Genomic DNA, 22,046 nt, shown 5'->3' with positions numbered 1-22,046 from the left:
CACAGAATCTGAAGCAGGCTCCAGGCTCTGAGCTGTCAGCACGGAGCCCAATGCGGGGCTCGAACTCATGAGCTGTAAGATCATGACCTGAGCCAAAATCAAGAGTTGGACGCATAACTAACTGAGCCACCCAGGCACCCCACCTCACAGGTAGGTTTGAAGATCAGATATAGTGAGGTAATGCATGAGAAGCCCGGTAAATACGCCATGAACAGTAACCATTCTGGCTTTACATTAGTGTTATAATAGTGGACATTCTACAAGTTATGGGTTTATGTGCTGAATTGTGTCCCCTTAAAATTCATCTTTGATGTCCTAACTCCCTGTACCTCAGAATATGCCTGTATTTGGAGATAGGGCTTACAAGGGTAATTGAGTTACAGTGAGGTCATGGAGGCTCTAATCTTGTGTGACTGGGAGATTGGGACACAGACACCCACAGGGAGAAGACCATGTGAGGACACAGAGTGAAGACAGCCACCTACAGTCCAAAGAGAGAGGCTTCAGATGAAACCAGCCCTGCCTACACTCTGACCTAGGACTTCCAGATTCCAAAATTGTGAGGAAATAAATTTCTGTTGGTTAAGCCCCCAGGCCTGTGGTGCATTGCTGTGGCTGCTGTAGCAAACAAATGTAGTTCCTTAATACGAATATTGGTGCTACTGTTGTTTATGGCTTCTCTGCCTGAGTTCCTTACAATCTAAGAGCAGGGCCAAGAGATCTAAGAGACAGTTAAAAAATCCCCTACAAAGAGAGGCGTCTGGTTGGCTCAGCTGGTTGAGCTCTTGATGTTGGCTCAGGTCATGATCTCATGGTTTGTGATTTCGAGCCCCTTTTCGGCTCTGCCCAGATGGTGAGGAGCCTGCTTGGGGTTCTCTCTCTCCCTCTCTCTCTCTCTCTGCCCCTCTCCCCAAATAAATAAACATTAAAAAGGACAAAGAAAAATCTCCTCCAAAGAGAAAAGTTCCCTTTTCTCCATCCCTTGCCCACTCCTGGAAGCTCCCTCAACTTCCCAGCATGCTCAGCATCCTGTGGGTGTCCTTGGAGCCCCTGTGCTCATGCCTCACCAGTACTCTTTCTCCCCAGAGAGAAGCCAAGGCTCTCAACTCCATCTGGAGAGAATTCGCTCCTTCCCTCTTCAGGAGCCTTGGCCAGCCATTTTCCCATGTAAGATGTCCTCTTTCTTAAAGGTGTATCTGCATTCAAATGAAGCGGTTTTAAATCCTTCAGACACCAGCAAGAGAATGCATTCATGCATGTTCCACTTGGATCACTAACACGATGGTTTCTTAGGGTAGGATTTCTTTTGAAGGCTTAACTCTACTGATTCATTTTTATTATTCTTTTAAAATTTGTTTTGTGGTGGTAAGAACACTTAATAAGAGATCTACCTTCTTAGCAAATGTTTAAGTGTATGATACAGCATTGTTGACTACAGGTTCAAGTTTGTACCATCCCTCTCTAGAGCTTATCATCTTTCTTGACTGAAATTCACGCCTGTTGATTAGTAACTCCCCATCTCCCCCTCTTTCCAGCCCCTGGCAAGCACCATTCCACTCTTTGACTCTGTGAATTTGACTTATTTTATCTTAGATACTCTGTATTTTATTTTAGTGGAATCATGTCTTTGTGTGACTGGCTTATTTCACTTAGCACACTGTCCTCAAGGTTCATCCATGTTGCCCCATATTACAGAAGTGCTTTCTTTTAAGTCTGAATTGTATCCCATTGTATGTATATACCCGATGTCTTTTATCCATTTCCCTCTGGATGGACACGTAGGTTTTTTCCACATCTTGGTTTTTGTGAATAATGTTGCAATGAATGCAGGAGTACTAAGATCCCTTTGAGATCTTCATTTCCATTCTTCTGGATAAATGCACAGAAGTGGGGTTGCAGGGCAGGATTTTGAAGACAGGGAGAGGGTGCCACCGGGGGATGCACGTGCAGTCCTCCCTCAAGTTATACAAGCGCAGCTAGCCTTCCACCGAGAGCGCAGAAGAAGTGGGAAATGGTGGTTGTTGGGTAAGAATATTTTTGTCTTTGTGAGCTAGGGTCAGCTCTTTCTCCTTGGCTAGGGAGTTAACCACTGTGCCTTTGCTAAGCCAGCCCCTTTCCATCCCTATTTTCTCCAGAGACAGTCTTATAAATCTGGCTAATAACTCCCATTTCATTTCCCCAAACTCCATTAGAGGGAAATTATAATGAAGCTCAAATACTTGCCAGGTTATTCATGGGAAAGACCTTTGGCTTTTAAAGAATGCATTTTAGATGGCTGGATTAATCTAGTGGCACATTACAATACGGCCCTGCTGAAGTCTGCAGGCGATCCCTAGCACCCGGCATTGTGCATTACACAATGCTGCCAGGGAGCATGAATTATCTTTACAAGAAGAGGCAGGAGCTAATATGTCAGATGGAAAAGACCCACGGGTAGCACCTGATGAAAACCTAGGACCTTTGCTCCTTGTCAAGGTCCTGCAAGGTGGAGTCATAATCACACAACTTAAGAGCGAGCGCCCTGGGCTGGCTCCTCTCCGAGAAGGGGCACAGAGCAGAGCGGCAGACAATTTATGTGCTGCCCCTCTCCATCTGGCCCTGTTCACCCACAGGGGCTGGGGCAGGAGTATTTGTAGCCTTGGAAAGAGACACTTACCTAGATGCTTAATTTATGACAGGCACGTTGGAAAAAAAAATGCTGATTTCATTCATTTTATTACCTCCCTGGCACAGCAAGTTAATTAAAAAAAAAAAAAAAAAAGTATGCTTGCTGCTTTGTGCTCACTTAAGAGGTTGATTTGTAATGTAAATATATGCATTTGTATGGTACATACATTGATATAAAAGTAACAATAATGATGATAGTGTCTATCACTAAATGAGTTCCAGACCCTGGGGAAGGTGTTATACACATGTTATTTATAACCCTGTCAAACCAACGTTATTCAATTAATTTTACTGGTGGAGAAACTAAGGCTCAGAGTGGTCAAGAGCTTGTCCAAGGTCACACAGCCGAGATGCTGGAATTTGACCTCCCTTACAAGACAGTACCTGTGGTAGGGTGAACCAGAACTTGTCTCTGTTCACCCTGCTCCATCCCACCATCTGCAGCCCTCTAATCATCCCCATGGTCAGGGGAGGTCCTTGGGCGTCTGGGAGAAGCAAGATTGACAACAGGGTTCATGGTTATGTAATGTGAGGAAGCGGAGGACTGTGACCTGGAGCAGACTATATGCTGCCTACAGAAACACAATTTTAATAAGACACAAGTAGGTTAAACATAAAAGGCTGAGAAAAGATATACTATGCCAACCATTAATCAAAAGAAAGCTGGAGAGAGGATATTAATATCAGACAAAGCAGATTACAGAACAAACAGTATTTCCAGGGGAAAATATGTCATTTCATAATGATGAAGGGATCAATTAATCAAGAGGACATAACAATTCTGAATGTTTATATACTGAGTAACAGTCCTTCAAAATAAATGAAGCAAAAACTGACAGAACCGCAAGACGAAATAGACAAATCCACAATTAAAGTCCAAATTTTCAGTACCACTCTGTCAATAATTAATAGTACAAGTGGACAGAAGATTAGCAAGGACACAGAAGACTTGGGCAACACTATCAACCCATTTGGCTTGCTTGACATTTATAGGTCACTTCAATCAACAAGAGTGGAATACACGTTCTTTGCAAGTACACACAGAAGATTTGCCAACTACATCATATTCTGGTCTATAAAACAAGCCTCAATATATTTAAACAGATTCAAGTCATATAAAGAAGGTCCTCTGACCATGGTGGAAGTAAATTACAAATCAATAACCAATATTTGGAAGATCTCCAAATAATTGTAAACAAAACAACACATTTTTAACTATGCAGTGAGTCAAAGAAGAAATTACATGATTATCTTAATAGCTATATAAAAAACATTTAACAAAATCCAACATTTGTTCTTGATTAAAAAAAAACACACAAAAAATGTAGGAGATGAGTACCAAAGGGAACTTTCTCAGTTTAATAAGAAGAATCTATAGAAAATGTATAATTAACATCATAGTTGATGGTGGGAGACTAGATCTTCTTCCCTCCCCTGAGGCAAAGATGTCTGCTTCACAACTTCCATTTGACATTGTACTGAAGATTCTGATCGGGAAGTTAGGAAAGATACAGACATAAGAGACGTTGAGACAGAAAGGGAGAAGCAAGGCTCTCTTTACTTGCAGACAATATGGTCAAGGTGATCAAATGTGGTCGAGGTGGTCAAAGAGTAAGTGAATTATTTGCAAGCCTTCCAGGTACAATATCAACATAGAAAAATCGCTTTTATTTCTGGATGCTGGCAGTGAACAACCAGGAGTTGGAATTAAGAAAAAAAATCATTTACAATAACATCCAAAGATGTGAAATAAGAATACATTTGATAAAAGATGTACAAGATCTGTGCACTGCAAACTGTGAACTGTTGCTGATGGAAATGAAGGGAGACCTAAATAAATAAAGATACCTTGTGAGTAGACTCAATATGGCTAAGATGTCAGCTCTCCCCAGATTTCACACAACTCCTACCAAAATCTCAGTCATTTTTATGATGCAGAAACTGTAAATTGATTCTAAAATTCATATGGAGATGCAGAGAAGGTAGAATAGTCAAGCAACTTTGAAAAAGAGGACCGATACCTGATTTGAAGACGAAAGAAATTAGGACGTGAAGCTCTTTCTTTGTCTCTTTTTAAGTGCAAAACAGTGTCTGCGCCTCCCCAGGAGTCTCCTCATGGACCTGAGGTTGAGAATGAACTTGTGGGGAGGATGGGTCCCCAAAGGAAAACCTGGGGACTGTTCCAGAAAAGGGGAACACACAGAACGACAGAGAGCCATTGCACGAGAGCCACAAGAAGAATTCAGTGAGAGACACTCATTTCCTCTGGTAACTCCCAATGAAACAAATGTGACTTCAGGGGGCCCATACCTGCTGGACGAGCTGAAACCTCAGGGCCACAGAGTCTGGGAAACAGTGGAGGGAGCATCCAAGAGACACTTGATGAAGACACAAGAATGTGAAATGTCTTCCCTTGTGAGGCACAGGAAAGGTTCAAGTGAGCAAAACTTCTACCTTTGTCCTTCTTCCAGTGATATTACCTTTAGAATTGTCCCCATTGTTCTGTGGAGAATTTCTTACATGGAATGCAGTCCAGGGCATTGGCCAGCCAGAGGTTGACAGGATCGTGTGGCCCTAGGAAACAGGAAGGGACTGCTCCTCCTTCCTTCCGGGTCTAAGCCCCTCAGATGGAGGATAATGGAAAAGGTGGCCAATGGAGGAAGGCCAGGAGCCCTGCAGTGCCAGAGAGAGTCTATGAGGGGGAAAAGGAGACAGACGGGAAAGAAAGAGAGAGACAGAGACAGAGACAGAGACAGAGATTAGCACTCAGTCCTCAGATTATGCTGTGGATTGGAATCACCAGCCTTCAATTGCAGAAGGGTCTGCTGCCTGATCAATATTGAAATGACACATAACAAAGTAACTTGCAACTCATCTCACAAGTAGCTGCTCTTAGAGCCCACAGACCTAGACCTGGCCGCAGGACCCCTTTCTCAAGTCCCCTTATCCTAGCTCTCTGTGCCCCCACCATGGAAAATTCCAGATGGCAATCTCCATGCTGTAGAGTCCAGGGAAAGCAGAAAGGAGGTCTCAAATAGAGGAAGATACATCCTGCCTCACTTCAGTCTCATTCTTGCCCCCAGACTGACATCTTTCCAGGTCACACACGGAGATGTGTGCTTGTCCGTTGGCCACCAGAAAGACACTCCTGATACGCTGGAGTGATAATAACATGGCAAAACTTACTTAATGCCTGCTGTATGCCAGGCACTATTCGAAGTGCTGTGCAAATATCAACTCTTTGAATGCTCATACAACCCCATGAGGGAGTTACTGTTATTATTCCATGTAACAGTTGAGGAAACTGAGGCACAGACATGTTAGTAACTTACCTTGTGATAAGCCTGTGTGTCTTTCCCATGCTCCTTTCCATTCAATTCCATCCTTTTTAAAAAAATTTTTTGGTGTTTATTTATTTTTGAGAGACGGGGGGGGGGGGGGAGAGGGAGAAAGAACAAGCCAGGGAGGGCAGAGAGAGAGGGAGACACAGAATCCGAAGCAGGCTCCAGGCTCTGAGCTGTCAGCACAGAGCCCGACGTGGGGCTCGAATCCACAACTGTGAGATCATGACCCAAGCCAGAGTCAGACGCTTAACTGACTGAACCACCCAGGTGCCCCTCAACTCCATCCTTTTTAGAAACAGCTGTTTCAAGAACCTACCTGGTGCCTCAAGAACAACATGTGATACAGGGAAAATAACCGTGTTATGAATGCACACACTCAATTCCCATTAATGAAGAGAAACCTTAACTTCCTTGTCTGATTCAAACTACTTTACCACATAGGTTCAGGTTTCTCAACAGGTTTTTACTTTATTACCACCTCTACAGGTGATTCCCGCCACCCCCCCCCCCCCCCCCAAGAAAAAGGGAACATTTGTCCCAGGATAATTTGGTATCTCCTTAGGAGATTAAAATTGCTAAAACTTTAAAAATGGAATAGTTTCTCTCTAACTACCAAATTCATGGTGGGCAAAGCTGTGGGGGGTGTAAGGACAACCCCTGAGTTTCACCTACAGATTCCTACCAGAGAGGACATCAGGCCAAATATTAGAAACCAGGCAGCTGTATCCTAACTTCATCTCTTTTCTTTTAACTTTTTATTTTGAAATAATTACAGATTCACAAGAAGTTGTGAAACTACTAGAGAGAGGTCCTGTGTACCATTTATCCAGCTTTTCCCCAAAGGTGACATCTTATGCAGAGACAGAACAACATGAAAGTCAGTTACACACCAGGACAGTTTATCACGTGGGCACGTTTGTGTAACCAGCACCACAGTCAAAACCAAGAGATCCTCATGACAAGGATCTTCCTCCTCCTCTTCCACATTCCTATCCCTTGGCCACCACTAATATGTTCTCCCTCTCTTTCATTTTGTCATTTTGAAAATGTTATGTAAACAGAAACATAGACTAATTACCTTTAATGGAATAATTTGGATGTTAGGAGCAAAGTCTGCCTTTGTATTTTTTTGTTTTCTGTTTGCTCCCTTTGCTTTCTTCTGTTTTTGTTTTTCTGTCTTACTGTTGGTTACTTGGAACATTTTTCAGAATTCCATTTTGAATTCTACAGTGTTTCCAAGTGTATCTCTTTTGCATAGATGGTTTTGTGATTGGTTTAGGTATTATATTACGCATGTATAATTTATAACAGTCTACCACTAGTATAACAATTGACATTTTACCAGTTTGAGTAAAGTGCTCAAATCCTACCTGCTTTTCAGTTCCTATTACTCTCCCTTGTTTATGATATAATTTACTTAAGTATTTCCTCTCCATACACTTAGAACCAATTGAACAATGTTATAAGTTTTGTTTCAACTTTAGAAAAATTCAAGAAGTCTATGGTATGTATCTTTTTTACATTCTTTCCATTGTTCTTTTTTTCTTCCAGATGTTTTAAGAATTCTTTTTATCAGTTTCTTTCTTTTCAAGAATTTTCTTTAGCTATTTTAGAGTATGTCTGCAGGCCACAGATTATCTTAGTGTTCCTTCATCTTAAAGTAACTTGATGTCTTTCTACTCAGGAAGGGTATTTGCACTGGACACAGGATTCTGGGTCAACAGTTCTTTCTTTTCAGCACTTCGAAAGTGTGGTGCCACTTCCTTTTGGCCTCCATGGTTTCTGATGAGAAATTCACTGTTATTCAAATTGTTTTTCCCCTCTAGGTAAAGTAAGGTATTCTTTCTCTAGGGTGTTTGTTTGTTTTTTGGTTTTTAGTTTTTAGAAGTTTGACTATGATATGTCTTGGTATGGTTTTCTTTGGGCTTATCCTATTTAGGCTTCATTCAGCTTCTTGGATCTGTAAATTTATGTCTTTTGCTAAATTTTGGAAATTTCCAGCCATATTTCTTCTAATGCCTTTTTAGCCCTTCTCGTCTTCTCCTCTTCTTTGGGGATTCTGCTCCCACAGTTCTTGAGGCTCTGTTCATTTTTTGTTTTTGTTTTTGTTTTTTCATTGTTTTCTCTCTTGTTCAGACTGGATAATTTCTATTGTTTTATGCTCAAGTTTATTCATCCTTTCCTTTGCCCTTTCCTTTCTATTGCTGAGCCTATCCATTAAGTATTCAAAATTTTAGTAATCACATTTTTTTTTCAGTCCTACAATTTCCATTTAGGGAATTTACATCTTTCCATCTTCTATTTCTTGGTTGAGATTTTCTTTTTGTAGGTGTGTTTGTGATTGCTCATTGGACCATTTTTATGGTGGCTGCTTTAAATTCCTCGTCACATAATTCTAATATTTGTATTGTCTTGGTATAGGTGTCTGTTGAATGTTGAATGTCTTTTCTCACTCATTGTTGATTTTCCTGCTTCTTGGAGTGGTAAATGGTTTTTGTTTGTATCCTGAACCTGGATATTGTGTAACAGACTCTACAATTTATCTAAATCTTCTTTTTCTGCAAGTTTCCACTGATACCACATGGGTCAAGGCAAGGCAGAGCTCTGTACCACTGGATGGTGGTGAAAATTATGGTTTTCCATCTATCTTCCTCTGATACTGGGCAAGGGGGAGATGCCACCTCATTGCCACTGGGTGAGTGTGGAAGTCCAGAGTTCCCACATGGTCTCCACTGGCCCTAGGGGGAGGGTTATAACTCATGGATGGGACTGAAGTTTCCAGATCCCTATTCAGTCTTCTCTGACGGCACCCTAGTGGGCAAGAGAGGGAAGAGCACCTCGTTAGAACAGGTGGGATACACAGGCTCCCCGTTCTGCCTGTGCTGATGGTGTGGCAGTGTGACAGCAATTCTTACTTGGTGTTTGGCTGGGGGTAGAGTGGTTATTGTCTAGAAGTTTCCCATCTTGCTAGGTTTCCCCTTTCTTGGTCCTTTACCTAGAGACGGCAGGCTTTTCTTGGGTTTATTATTATTTTTTTACTTCTTCCACTGGTATTTCCAGGTTGCCAGCTTCTCCACACCCAGTCTGAGATACAGAAGGCAAAAGGAAACACAGGGGACTCACTGCCATGTCATTCCTTGAGTTCTGAGATCCCTAACCAGTCTGCCTTCTCCGCACCTTTCTGAGTCTTATGTTTGAGATATATATATATATATATATATATATGCAAATTTATAAATATATTTATATTGGCAATATTTATATTATTATTCAATATTTATATGTAATATATAAATAGATCTATTTATATTTATTACTAAATAAGTATTTTTATTTGTATTTAACAGGTGGAACAGAGACACGTGTGTATACTCCATCTTGGTCTGGAGATCTAATCTTACAAGAAAAGAACCCTCAGCCCCAAGGCACACGGAGAAGGGTTAGGCTTGACCGCGGCTTTCCACAGTGGCTCAGTGGATAGACCACCAAGATGGGACAGCACTAAGCAGTGTTTGCTAAGCTGTGAGCTTTCAGCCTTCAACTCACATCACACACTTGATCTATTCGGTATGTTTTCAACTGCTCAGCCATTGTACTCACTAGATTTTGTTTTGCAGAAACAAGCCCTCCTTCTCAAAGTGAAAATTTGCCATTGTTTAAGATTTAAAAGAAAAACTCCTACTGACCCTGAACATTTTTCTAGAAGCAAAGTTATAGCACTGTAGCTAGAATGCACACTGTCCTCCAAGAGAACTTGTTTATTTGGGGTATCACTTCTGAAGCGAAGTGAAGTGAAGTGAAGTATTGTTTGTCAGACAAACCAAACAAATCACCTTCCTTAGACATAATCTCTCCCTTCTATCTTCAGTGGGTCACAGGGACCCCTGGGGGCTCTGTATTATTATAACTTCCTGGAGAAAGGCCAGGCTTTGGGCTCCAATGAATCAACAAAAATGTATTGTGTGCGAAGCACGGAGGTGCTGACAGAAGGACATTTGCTTTAGCCCTGGAAGAGTCTGTTAAGGATTCAGTGACCAGTTTCACCTGCAAATAAGTTCTCATCTCTTTTCAGTATTATAATTACCAAACACCTACAGGCTACATTTCACAGGAAGTGCAGCATTTCTGTCAACATTTTCTTTTTTAAACCTTCATTCCTGGGGTGCCTGGGTGGCTCAGTCGGTTAAGCATTTGACTTCAGCTCCGGTCACGATCTTGAAGTTTGTGAGTTAGAGGCCCATGTCAGGTTCTGTGCCGACAGCTTGGATGGGGCCTGGAGACTGCTTCGGATTCTGTGTGTGTCTCTCTCTCCTTGCCTGCCCCATACTTGTGCTCTCTCTCTCAAAATAAAGAAATAAACATTAAAAAATAAATCTTCATTCCTTTACTCATTCAATAAATATTACAGAACACTTGCTTTGTGCCAGGCACTGTTCTAGGCTCTGGAGACACAGCACCAAGTAAAACAAACTAAACTCTGCCTTCATTTTGGCTTGCATTCTAGTGGGAAGACATCTGATACACGTTATAAACAAATGAAATATATAGCATGTTAGAAGGTAATATGTGCTCTGCAGAGAAAGGAAGTGGGAAAGGGAAGTAGGAAATGCCTGTGAGTCAGGTTGCATGATAACAGTGTGGGTAGGGAAAACCTTGCTGAGAGGGTGACACTTGAACAAGGACTTTAAGGACAGAGAGGGCATGGACCCTCCAGGCAATAGTGAGGTTCCTGGGATGGGAGTGTGCCTGATCTGTTCAAGGAACACCAAGGAGGCAGAGGAAAAGACTGGTTGCACTAGGTGGACTTTTAGTCAGGTCAAATAAAGACAAGTCTTATAGGTGGGGTCTGCCAGGGAACCAGACAGGTGTGGGAGTGGGCTTTAACCCTCATGTGCCAGACTGCTACTTTTTGCTGTGAATGCAGGCTACTGGTCTTCGTGGCCACTATGGAACTGGGGAGTGGTGGGTGAGACTCGGGCAAGTTACAACACCATAAAGTTCACTGTTCATACGGAGATTCTGCCTCCCTTTTTTTTAGGGTTATTTATTTATTTTGAGAGGGACAGAGACAGTGCAAGTGGGGGAGGGGCAGAGAGAGAGAGAGAGAGAGAGAGAGAGAGAGAGAGAGAGAATCCCAAGCAGGCTCTGCACTGTTAATGCTGGAGCCTGATGCGGGGCTTGAACTCATGAAGCCATGAGATCATGACCTGAGCCAAAATCAAGAGTCAGACGCTTAACCAACTGAGCCACCCAGACACCCTGAGATCCTTCCCCTTTTTGTTTTTTCTCTCCCAGTAAATACTCCTTGGTTGCTGAAGCCTTTGGTGAATTTTCTGAGTTTTGAAAAAGTTGATTCTGTTGAGTTTTGCCACTGTTCTCATTGCTTTTACAGAGCAGAGAATTTTCAGAGGCCTTTGCCTCTGCATTCCAGCTGCCGTCACTCTTGAAAGGACACTTGAGCTGGAAATCGACATAAACAAAGCTGACTGGGTGGAAATGCACCCAGAATTATCGGTGGATACGCAGTTTGGCTGGTCCAGGGGCCCATGCTGCAGGACTGTGGGAATAAGGCAGGACAGATAGCCTGAAGCTGTTTTCAAAGTTTTTCAGGGGAAAAGTGAACACGGTGAAAATAATGTTTTAAGATTAATCTAGTAGTGGGTCCAGGAGTTGAGCAAGAATAGAGACAAGAAGACCTCTATTACCTCTAAGTAAAGAAGTTACTTTAAACAATTTTTTAAAAGTTTATTTATTCTGAGACAGAGAGAGAGAGAGAGAGAGAAAGAGAGAGAGCAAGCGAGCATGGGAGAGACAAGGGGAGAGAGAGAGAATCTCAAGCAGACCCTGTACTGCCAGCACAGAGCCTGATGTGGGGCTTGAACTCACAAACCACAAAATCATGACCTAAGCCAAAACCAAGAGATGGACGCTTAACTAGCTGAGCCACCCAGGTGCCCCAAGAAGACCAGTTAATTTAGAATTATTATTCAAAATAAATAAATTAGAATAGGTTGGTGTGAGGGCCCTCCCGAAGGAAGCTTCTGTGGAATGGTCAATGACTGGTTATTGGGGAGGGTTTCAAAGTATATGTGTGCATATAACTTTTCTGGAGCTATCATCAGTGAGACAGCACCGCCTCAAGTTTTCTTCCTGCTAGCTCAGAAGTTATGTAGCTCCCAATGAAGTCCTTTTGGCCTCCCGCTCTTGTACTGCTTGCTCCGCGTGAATGACCCTCCCAGTGACATAGTGGAGTATCTTGGAGTTCATGGTAAATAATTCCCTCAATAGTCTACTCCTGGGTGGGGAGGCACGGCCAGGTGTTCACACGGCCAGGTGTTCACACGGCCAGGTGTTCACATAGCCAGGTGTTCACACAGTCAAGCTCTACCATAAACACATGAACTTCTTGGATCATAGGGACTCCTAATTTAAAAACAGCAGGGGGTTTGTCATCTATTTCCTGGTGGGGGGTGGTCCTAGGCAGAAAAGGAGCCTGGCATTTCCTTTCTGGGTTATCACTGCTAACTAGAACCTCTCTTCTAGGCACACTGGCCCAAAGGTAAGGGTGTGTGTTGGGGGATCTTATCAGACACAGCAAGTGCTGAAATTCCCTCCCCCCTCCCCCCGTGCTGCTCTGTCTCCCAAATGGTAGATCCAATCCCTTCTTTAGGTATCTCCAGACATTTGGGTCTTTTGGACAGAGACATACCTCAAGTTCCAGGCCAGATCAGGCCAACATTAACCTTAAAAGTGGAAAGACTTAGTCAGACACGAGATGTTTCCCAAAGTGTATTGCATGGAATTCTGGTCTCATAAGTTTCTCCTCACAAAGAGGTCTAATAGGCTGAGGAAGTGCTTCATTCTCTATTTCCTTTTATATGAGTCACAGTGCATGATAGCACATTTAATGCTCTGAGAAATCCTGTAATAAAGAAACTTTCAGTCTATTTAACTTAGCATTTCCTAGTTTTCACTGACCATAGAACCCTTTCTCCTTTAGACAATAGCCACTTTGGAGCGAGGCCTTGGGCGAATATCACTTACTCTCTTCCTTCTCTTTCTCTGGTCATACACAATATGGCAGCTCTTTCACATCCCTGTTTCAAGGGCTTCAATCAGTGTGGGACTCTTGAAAAAATGAGGACGTCAGTTCAGCACATGGCTGTCACTCAGCCCAGATGTGACAACCCTGTTCTGCTAAATTGCCTCCAAAGATCCTGAAAGCTTATAATTTCTTAGAAACTTGGAAGGCTCCATCTGCTGTCTTATTTCAGACCTTCCTCTAGGATCCTCAATGTAAAATGGGGTAAGTAGTAATAGTACTAACTTTGGAGGGTTGTGGTGAGGTTAGTTAACATCTCAGTGCTCAGAACAGTTCCTGACACATAGTGAGCTTTATATGCATTTACAATTCTTAACCTGAGGACCAATGTTCACCCATCCCTCCCTCCCTTCCTCCCTTCCCCTTCTTTCCTTCCTCCCTTTCTCCCTCCCTCCTTCTTTCTTTCTTTCTTTCTTTCTTTCTTTCTTCCTTCTTTTCTTTCTCTCTCCCTCTCTCTTCCTTCCTTCCTTCCTCCCTCCCTCTTTCTCCCTCCCTCCTTTTCTTTTTTTCTTTCTTTCTTTCTCTTCCTTCCTTCCTCTTTCTCCCTCCCTCCTTCTTTTTCTTTCTTTCATTTTCTTTCTTTCTTTCTTTTCTCTCTCTCTCTCCCTCTCTCCCTTCCTTCTTTCCTTCCTTCCTTCCTCCCTGTTTCTCTTTCTTTCTTTCTTTCTTTTTTTCTTTCCTCCCTGTTTGTCCCTCCCTCCTTCTCTTTCCTTCCTTCCTTCCTTCCTTCCTTCCTTCCTTCCTTCCATTCCTTTCTTTCCTGGCCTGAGGACATTTGTTAATGACCCTTTTGTTAATTCGTTCTTGTTAAATTACTATTATTATATAATGTCGACATGGAGCCATTATTCTTTTTGGGGGGTAATAAATGATCAAACAGTCCAAAGTAGCTGTCTTTCACACACACACACACACACACACACACGCACACACGCACACACACACACACACACACACACACACACACACTTCACCCTCTTCCTCTGAATTCACTGATTTCCATTGATCTGTGTCTCAGGGCCTGGGGCCCAGTTTCAGCCCCCCTGAGGTATTAACTCAAAAGATGAGAGAAAGAGTGAAAAGAGGCTTTCTTTGGGGAAGAGAGATGGGAGGAAGGGGGTGGGGCCTGTAGATATACAGGATCATTGTTCGGTGAAGGTCTCAATGGTTTTATAGGAACAACGCAGAGAGCTCTGGGCTAGCCATTGCCACTGAGGGGAGGAAGAAGCCACTGGTATCTATAAATCTCTCTGAGAGTAAGGTGGGGGTATCACGTGTTAGAAAATATGGTGGCACCTGCCAGGAGGAAGAAGGATCTAAGCAAACGGGAAGGGCGTTTCCCCCAGAGGTAAATGCTGGCCTGGCCTGGAGGGCGGCTGGTCCCTGCCCCAGAAGGAAGGAAATGGCGGGTTTGGATGCACTCTCTGCCACCCTCCCTTACCCCCTCCCCCTTGCATAAGGCAGAGAGGCCTGCTTTCCCCTGTGGAAGCAGGCACTGGGAATGAGGTAACAGCAAAGTGGGGGCTTTGCCTGTCACCAGGGAAGGAACATTTCTGAGAAAGTCAGCAGGCTCTGGAGAGCCCAGCCTTTCCTCCCAGACTCACTCTTCTGGAGAAACGGGGACAAAAGGGGAGCCAAGGAGACCCGGCCAACATTTCCAAACAGAAAAAGCGTGTCCCTGACCCTCAGCGAGAACTGGGTGTGCCAAGGTGTCGCTTTGGGGACCAGGCTTCAGGGAGTTGAGGAGTCATATGCATGTCCTCAGAAAGATGTGTCACTCACCATGCTTTAGTGACAAAAACCTCTTCAAAAAACATATGCCTCCTTGGGCACCTTTACCAGGTAACAAATTAAAGGTCATAAGGGAAATACAAATCTCAGTGGCTTGCCTTTTTCCTGGGTGAGAGGAAAGCTTTAGTCAGAACTGCGGTGCCCTGAACGCAGTTTCTTCTCTGTCACACCTGTCCTGGGACAATGAAAGCAGCACTGGAACCTCTGAAGTGCGGCCCAGTCCCATCGATACCCGGCCACCTGGGTCTGGAAGAAGGGCAGACCCTTGCCGTCGTGCTACCAAACAGGTTGGGTCCCTTGTGAGTGGTCTGACATCTCACACACAGAAAAGGGCCAGGTCCAATTTAAAATGTGTCACTGCCTCCATGCCCAGACTGGGAGGGACCGTGCTAACTGGAGAGGTGGGCACTGTGCCAGAGAGGCTCAGGAAATGATACGCTGCCTGCCAGGTGGTGGGCCCTGCTCAGTGTTTTCCAGACGCTTGTGGCGCTGGCCTTATTTACAACCCAAACAGCACATGGGGTGCCTAGTTCCCTCTGGAGGTGGCTGTGTCACTCTGACCAGTGTTCCAGGTCTCTCTCCCTGCAGAAGGGGGTGAGGATGAGCACTCTGCTAACTTCCAGATTTGCTGCTGCACAAGGAGGGCTTGGAGAGGCCTTCACACTTGCCTCCCCCCCCCCCCCCCCCCCCCCCCCCCCCCCCGCCCCCAGATGCATCTACCACAGCAGACCCTTCTGGAACCCAGCCCCCATGCCACACTGTCACCCCGGGCAGAGCTGACTTGCCAGCATGCTCTACCCTGATTCGTGTGTCATTTGGTTCTGTTCTAAGAAACTGTCCTCTCCCGAGGCTGCCGCCATCCTGCTGCATGCACCCCCCCCTCCCCCCCGCCCCAGCTGCCTGGTGGGCGGCTGGTGGCAGGTGGGATTCTGCAGGCCTCGCCCCTCCTCCAGCCGGGCCTGTGGCTCTGCTCACAGCCGCCTCTCAAGGTGGGGTGTATATCTTCCATTTGTTCCGGAGAAAGTCCCCACGGGCAACCCGGGCCTTGCGTGGGAAGCCAAAGCACAGGTTTCCAGGAAGCTGGGGTCTGTCTCAAAGCTCAGCTCGTCTCTGCTCCAGTTCAGGGAGGCATGTGGACTCCGTTTCTTTGTGTCCAGTGGAAGATACCAAAGGCCTGTTTGAGGAGGGGGTCACCCAGCTGGGACAAACCATTTTGTCTCATCTTTCCTGAAGGCTGAGGGCAGGCAAGACAAAGCCCAGGGTCTCCCTGCGCATGGTAGCCACGCAGAGGCCCCAGCAGAGTGGGGGCTGAGGCTTGATTCACTGAGCTCACGCAGAGCTATTGTCTGTAGGCTGATGGCCTCTGCCTGCTCAGCGCTGTTTGAGGCAGGGCCTGGGCCTCCTACTATGGAACCTGACCTGAGAGATCCACAGGCTCCTGGGTCCCCACCTGCTCTAGGACCAAAGCGGAGGGCCGTATCACTCCTTATAAATAGCACTCACCTAATCCAAGTACTAAATTAAATGAGACTTAAAATAGTCACACAGTCAACACCTGGTTTTCTGCTCATGGTAACCAGCGGCTCCCACGTTCCTACGTGCTCAATTTCTGGGGCCAGTTCCCTTCTTTCCCAAGCTCTATGGCTTGAATTGAACCCAAATTCAATTCTGTTTCTCCTTTGTGCTGGGTGCGGTCAGTGTGCTAGCAGGCAAGTCTGTGAAGCACAGTTGGATGAACGTCGGGGCCTTGTGTGATCAGACCCTCTGGCTCTCTCCGCCCGACTGGCTCCAGCAGCAGGAGAGCGAACTTTCAGTGCCCTCTGCCCCCGCCCTCAGTCCAGCTTCCATCTGTCTCCCGGAGCTCACCGTCATGACCGGCTCTAAGTCCCGGCCCCATCCGCCATCACCAGAAATCCCACCACTAGGGTCTTGCTTTCAGCCCAGCCTGCCCGGCCTCAGGCTTCAGCTGCAAACATTCTGGCCTGCCGGGGCCAGCCTCCTAGCCATGGCTGCATGGCGGGACCCCAGCCCGTAAGCATATGTGTTTGGGTTTTCAGTAAACATTCAGTACTGGCTAAGTGTCATACAGCACGTTATGTGCTGGGGATACAAGAGGAACAGCCATACTTTCTGCTCCTGAGGCATCAGAGGCTTTGAACAAAAGGGGTAGAGGTGGTCCTGTTTTGTTTATTTATTCATCCATGTCCTCAAGCTTCACTAGGGCCTTTTAGGTACCAGATACAAGGATGCTCTGGATCCAAACCTGGATGAAACCAAGTCCCCATTCCACAGGAGCTTGCAGTCCAAGGGCAACCTTAGATAAGCCAGGGCAGGAGGCCCACATTATGGCAGAAGGTCTTTGCCGCTCCTTCCCCGGAAAAGTAGACCCTAACTTCTGCCCTTGAATCTGGGACAGGCTAACTTGCTTGACCATTAAGCTGCAGTAGAAGTGGTGTTCTGGAATTTCCAAGGCTAGATAAGAACACTTGCTGCATCTACGTAAATAGTCCGACTGTCCTGGAGAGGTGACATGTAGGCACTCTGACTGGCGGTCCCAGCCTTCCAGCCATGCCCACCACGGCAACAGACACGGGAAGGGAGCTCTCTTGGACTCTCCAGACCAGCCTGTCTGCTAACACTGAATGACTGACGTCTGTTGATACCATGAGGAGCGGAAGACTCAGTCAGCTGAGCCTTGCCCAAATTTCTACTCCACAAAATGTAAGCGAGTACGAGGAGGTAAGGGTCCTGCAGTGGTGGGCAGACATATCCCTGCGATCATACTCATGTTAACGGGGGCAGGGAGAGTGTGAACGTTGTCCTGGTCGCAGCACATTGCAGAGCTTGCTGCTGGGTGTCTCAATCATGTACTCCCTTCTCTTCACCACCATAAATGATCACCCCCACCCCCACCCCCACGCTCCCTCTATGACCACTCCCCACTCCAGAGTTAGGCACTCTGCTGTTCATTGGGTCGTTGTTTGATTTGTTTGAATAATCTGATGTATGTCCATCACACCAGCAGCCCTCATTCACCACTTGCCAGGCACTGGATTCCACACTTACATGAACAATCTAATTTAATCCTCACAAGATCCCCTCCTGAGGCAGTTGGTACAGCCAGTTTGGCTATAACACTAGTTCTAAAAGTGAAAATTGGTCTCGCCATAACTGACGTATTGGGGAACAATTCAGTCATACTGTGAATTTTGTGTTTGCCTTGGTCTGATCTTGGCCACACGCACACACAAAACTAGGAACACAGAAGATGGCACCCAGCTGCAACTTAATCACCTGCCAGTTACCTGGGTGCAGGTGTACAGGAACCACACCCACCACATCTGGTGTTAGTACTTTCCACCCAATGTCAGATAGCCCTTCTCCCTCCACTGGGAAGGGACCTCACCCGCCAACATTCACTTCTGGCAGCTAACTCCAGGTCTCGGTCAAGGTGAAGCTCCAGACTACCTTGTATTAGTTACATATTTCTTAACCATCGAACATGTGTGAAACGGTGCTGCCATTGTCATTAGGTTTCTACCTTTATTTTCTGTGTCACTGATTAAGTTTCTGGGTGTCGTGCTCCAACACTACTTTCCCCATAAACCCTGGGGTTTCTATCTTGAGGTTTTGCAGAGCGGTAATTTTTAGGAACGCTTATGTCATATTGTGGCCGAACTGACTGCACCGTTATCTCTATCTTAAAGATGAGGAAATGGAGGTTTAGAAGAGACTGTCCCAAGCTGGTAAGTGTAGCACCTGACAGACAGCCAGATGCCTGGTTGAGAAACCAGACTCTGCCCGACCCTGCTCTACCCCATCTCCTGGCTCGGGGCTGAAGCACTGCACTGCCTAGGTAAGTAGAGAAAAGGCCAAGTGCAGGGGAGGCAAGGCTTTGAAACTCTCGGCTGCCCTAATGTAGTTCCCTGGTGTCCCTTTCCTCTCCAGCTCCCCTGAGCGCACTGGCCCCGTGCCCACCTACCCAGACCCTCCCTTGCCACGGGCCTGGTCCCCGGGAGCTCACCTCTACCTCCACATTGTGTGTTGCAGGGCCCGGCACCCGACTGGGCCTCATAAATGCTTCTGGAGCCTACCAACCTGAACAGGAGCCTTGGCTGCTGTGAGTGGGCAGAAGGAGCCAACCTCCTGGGGCAGACATGGAGCAAGGCCCGGGAGGGCCAGCGGGCAGCCTACACAAACACCCGGCAGCAAAGCAAACTGCAGCCTGCGGGTCGCCGGGCGCCTTCGGAACTCTGCCTCCCATACTTGATCGGGAACCCGGGAAACGGGGGTGCAGGGGTGGGTACTGCAGACTGAAGGGGACTCCTGGGAGGCTCCAAAGGTGAAAGCAAGCTCCGTGCCCCTCCATTTGCCCTCCTGCCTGCATAGCTGCTTTTCTTTGCCCTCCCTTGCAGGTTATGTTTCATAGCTAATCCCACACTTCATCCACCTGCAGGGAAATCCCCCACCTCAACCTCCTGCAAGCTGCAAGACTTTAGCTGTGTCTGTGTCTTTAGAACTCAGTGCCCGGTGGTTTCCCATGCTCCTTTAGTTATTAATTGTGTCTACTTTGTGATGAGGTTTATGTCATCATCTGGTGCTATTCCTTAAGTTCTCATGTATAGGCAGATCCCAACTTAAGATGAATTGTGTTCTCAGGTCAGTTGTAAGTGGTGTTGGAAGCAGAACATGTGTTGCTATAGAAACTGTGTTACAATGGGGACTGGGCCCCTAGGTCAACTTGTAAAATCCTATTTAATCCATAATGTGGCTGAACCAGACCATAGCAGAGTTTGGAGTGCTGGCGGGGTGGGGACATCCTGCAGGAGGGAAAGGAAAGCAGAAAAGAGTTGATTCTTCCTGAGCCCAAGACCAGCTACTGGGGAAAAAACCCCAAATATTGACAGGATTGAAGGTACTCGCCTCCATCTCTCCTTCTGGAAGCTTCTCTCATCTGCTGTTGTCTCTTTCTTCACCTGTCACCCTCTCTGTGCCTCATGCCTGCCCCTGGAGCACCCAGCCAGGTGTTCCTGTCCTCCAGAATACTCCTAGAATTGTCCCCCCACCCCCACCTCCCTGTCCCCATGAGAGTTCTCACTTTGTCTGTAGGAATTATCCAAGCAAGATATTAGGAGTGAAACTAATAAATGCATCTCTGTAAAGCAGAGGATGGCAGAGAGGTTAATAGCAGAGGATTGGAGTACCAGCTATGGTAGGCTGGTGACTTTGGATGAGGACTGAACCTCCAGCCTCAGCATCTTTCCTGTGCTGAAGATACAGTTATAAGGGTGCGGCGAGGAGGAGGGAGAGGACTTGGGTGGACCTAAATCCTTTCCTGGTGGACATCTTAAAAGCTTGATGACTGTTTGCTGCTATTAGGGGTGAAGGACTCAGCACTCAGCCCTGCAGGCATCCTTGGTGTGAAATAACCCAAGCTTCTTAAATATGTCAGTTTGGACAATTGTTTTCAGCTTCTGTTTCTTCAAATATTGCTTCTTTTCTCTTGTATTTGTCTCCCTAGGACTCTAATTTTATGTATGTGAAACATTTCACTGTTTCTCATATGTCTGTTAAGTTTGAAAAAGCATCTTTTCCCCATCTGTGCTGCTTCATCCTGGATACTTTTTACTCATCTCTCTTCCTAGTCACTAAACCTGTCTTCTGCTGTGTATTATTCTTGTTTAATCTATTGGATCTTTATTTTCCATTATTGTGTTTTAAGTTCTAGGAGTTCCATTTGGTGTCTTATAGATTCCAGTTCTCTGGTGAAATTCTCCATCTTCTCCATTGTTTTCTTAAACTGTTGATCATAGCTATTTAAAACCTGTGTCTGTTACTTTAGCATCTAGATCACCTACATCTGGTTCTATTTTCTGTTTTATCTCTTTCTACTACCTCCCTCCTCCACCCACCCCATTTGTTTCTGTCTCCTGATTGTCTGATAAGTTTTTAATTGAATGTTGGACATTGTGTATGAAAAATCATGGAGAGGGGGGCCTGGGTGGCTCAGTTGGTTAAGAGTTTGACTCTTGATTTTGGCTCAAGCCATGATCTCACAGTTTGTGGGATCGAGCCCCAAGGCGGTCTCTGTGCTGACAACTCAGAGTTTGATTAGGATTCTTTCTCTTTCTCCCTCTTTCTCTGCCCCTTCCCTGCTCTCACTCTCTCAAAATAAATAAATAAATTTAAAAAAAAAAAGAAAACAAGAGAAAAATCATGAAGAGTACGGCTGATGTTACTTTCTTTTAGAAAAGATTTCACTTTCTCTTGAGAGGTGGATAATTTGCTGATCTCCTTGAGATTATTTCAGGTTTTCTCTTACTTCCATGGGCTAGTTGTTCCAAGTCCTCAACTGAACACTTGGGTGTTTATCAGTACCCTTCCTTCTTGCTACACCTTGAACTCCAATTTCCCTGTCTGTAGTACCATAAGAGTACTGAAGTTAATACTTGTCTTTTTAACTTCTTAGAGGCTGATTTCTGGTTGTTTTCTCAGTCTCTAGGTGTGATGGATACTGTGATGCACTGGCTAGGTCACCCTTGAGGAATCAAAGACTTCTCACCCCAGCTGCTTAGAGTCTCATCAGAGGGTAGCCTCTAGTCATCAGTCTTCTTTGGGAATTGCCTCTTCTGAAGAAAACTGCTCCCCCTCACCAACGTGCACTTTATTCCAGGGGTAGCCTGTACCCTGTGCAACAACTTAAGAGAACTCAGGAGGCTTCTTCTAGCTCTAGAAGAAGTTCTAGGCTTCTAGAACTCCCTGTGGGGTCAGCAGAGGCTGGACATTCAACACAGTCCTGCCTTCTTCCTCTCCCTTTCACAGAGGTTCATCCTAAAACACCCTCTAGTGAGCATCGTGCTAGCTCGTCTCTGTTTTAGGGAACCCAACCTGAGACATTAGGCCTGGGTAAGCACAACTTAGAAGTCAGCAAATGCCTCGAGGGGAAATTGTACGCAGAATCTTAGGCACATTTCAATGCGTTTCCTGTGTCTTCGGGATCTTCGCCCCTTTGGGGCCCTGGTTGCCTTGGTTGCTGTCCAGTGCTTTCCAACAGTTGGCCTTTGTGTTTTATCCAGCTTTATAGTTGTTCTCAGTGGGGGATTAATCTGATATCATCCATTCCATCATAGCTGGAAGCAGAT

This window comes from Panthera uncia, chromosome B4 (genome assembly GCF_023721935.1).
Source record: "Panthera uncia isolate 11264 chromosome B4, Puncia_PCG_1.0, whole genome shotgun sequence".
Taxonomy (NCBI): Eukaryota; Metazoa; Chordata; class Mammalia; order Carnivora; family Felidae; genus Panthera; species Panthera uncia.
The sequence above is the reverse complement of the archived record's forward strand: the minus strand, read 5'-3'. Positions refer to the sequence as shown.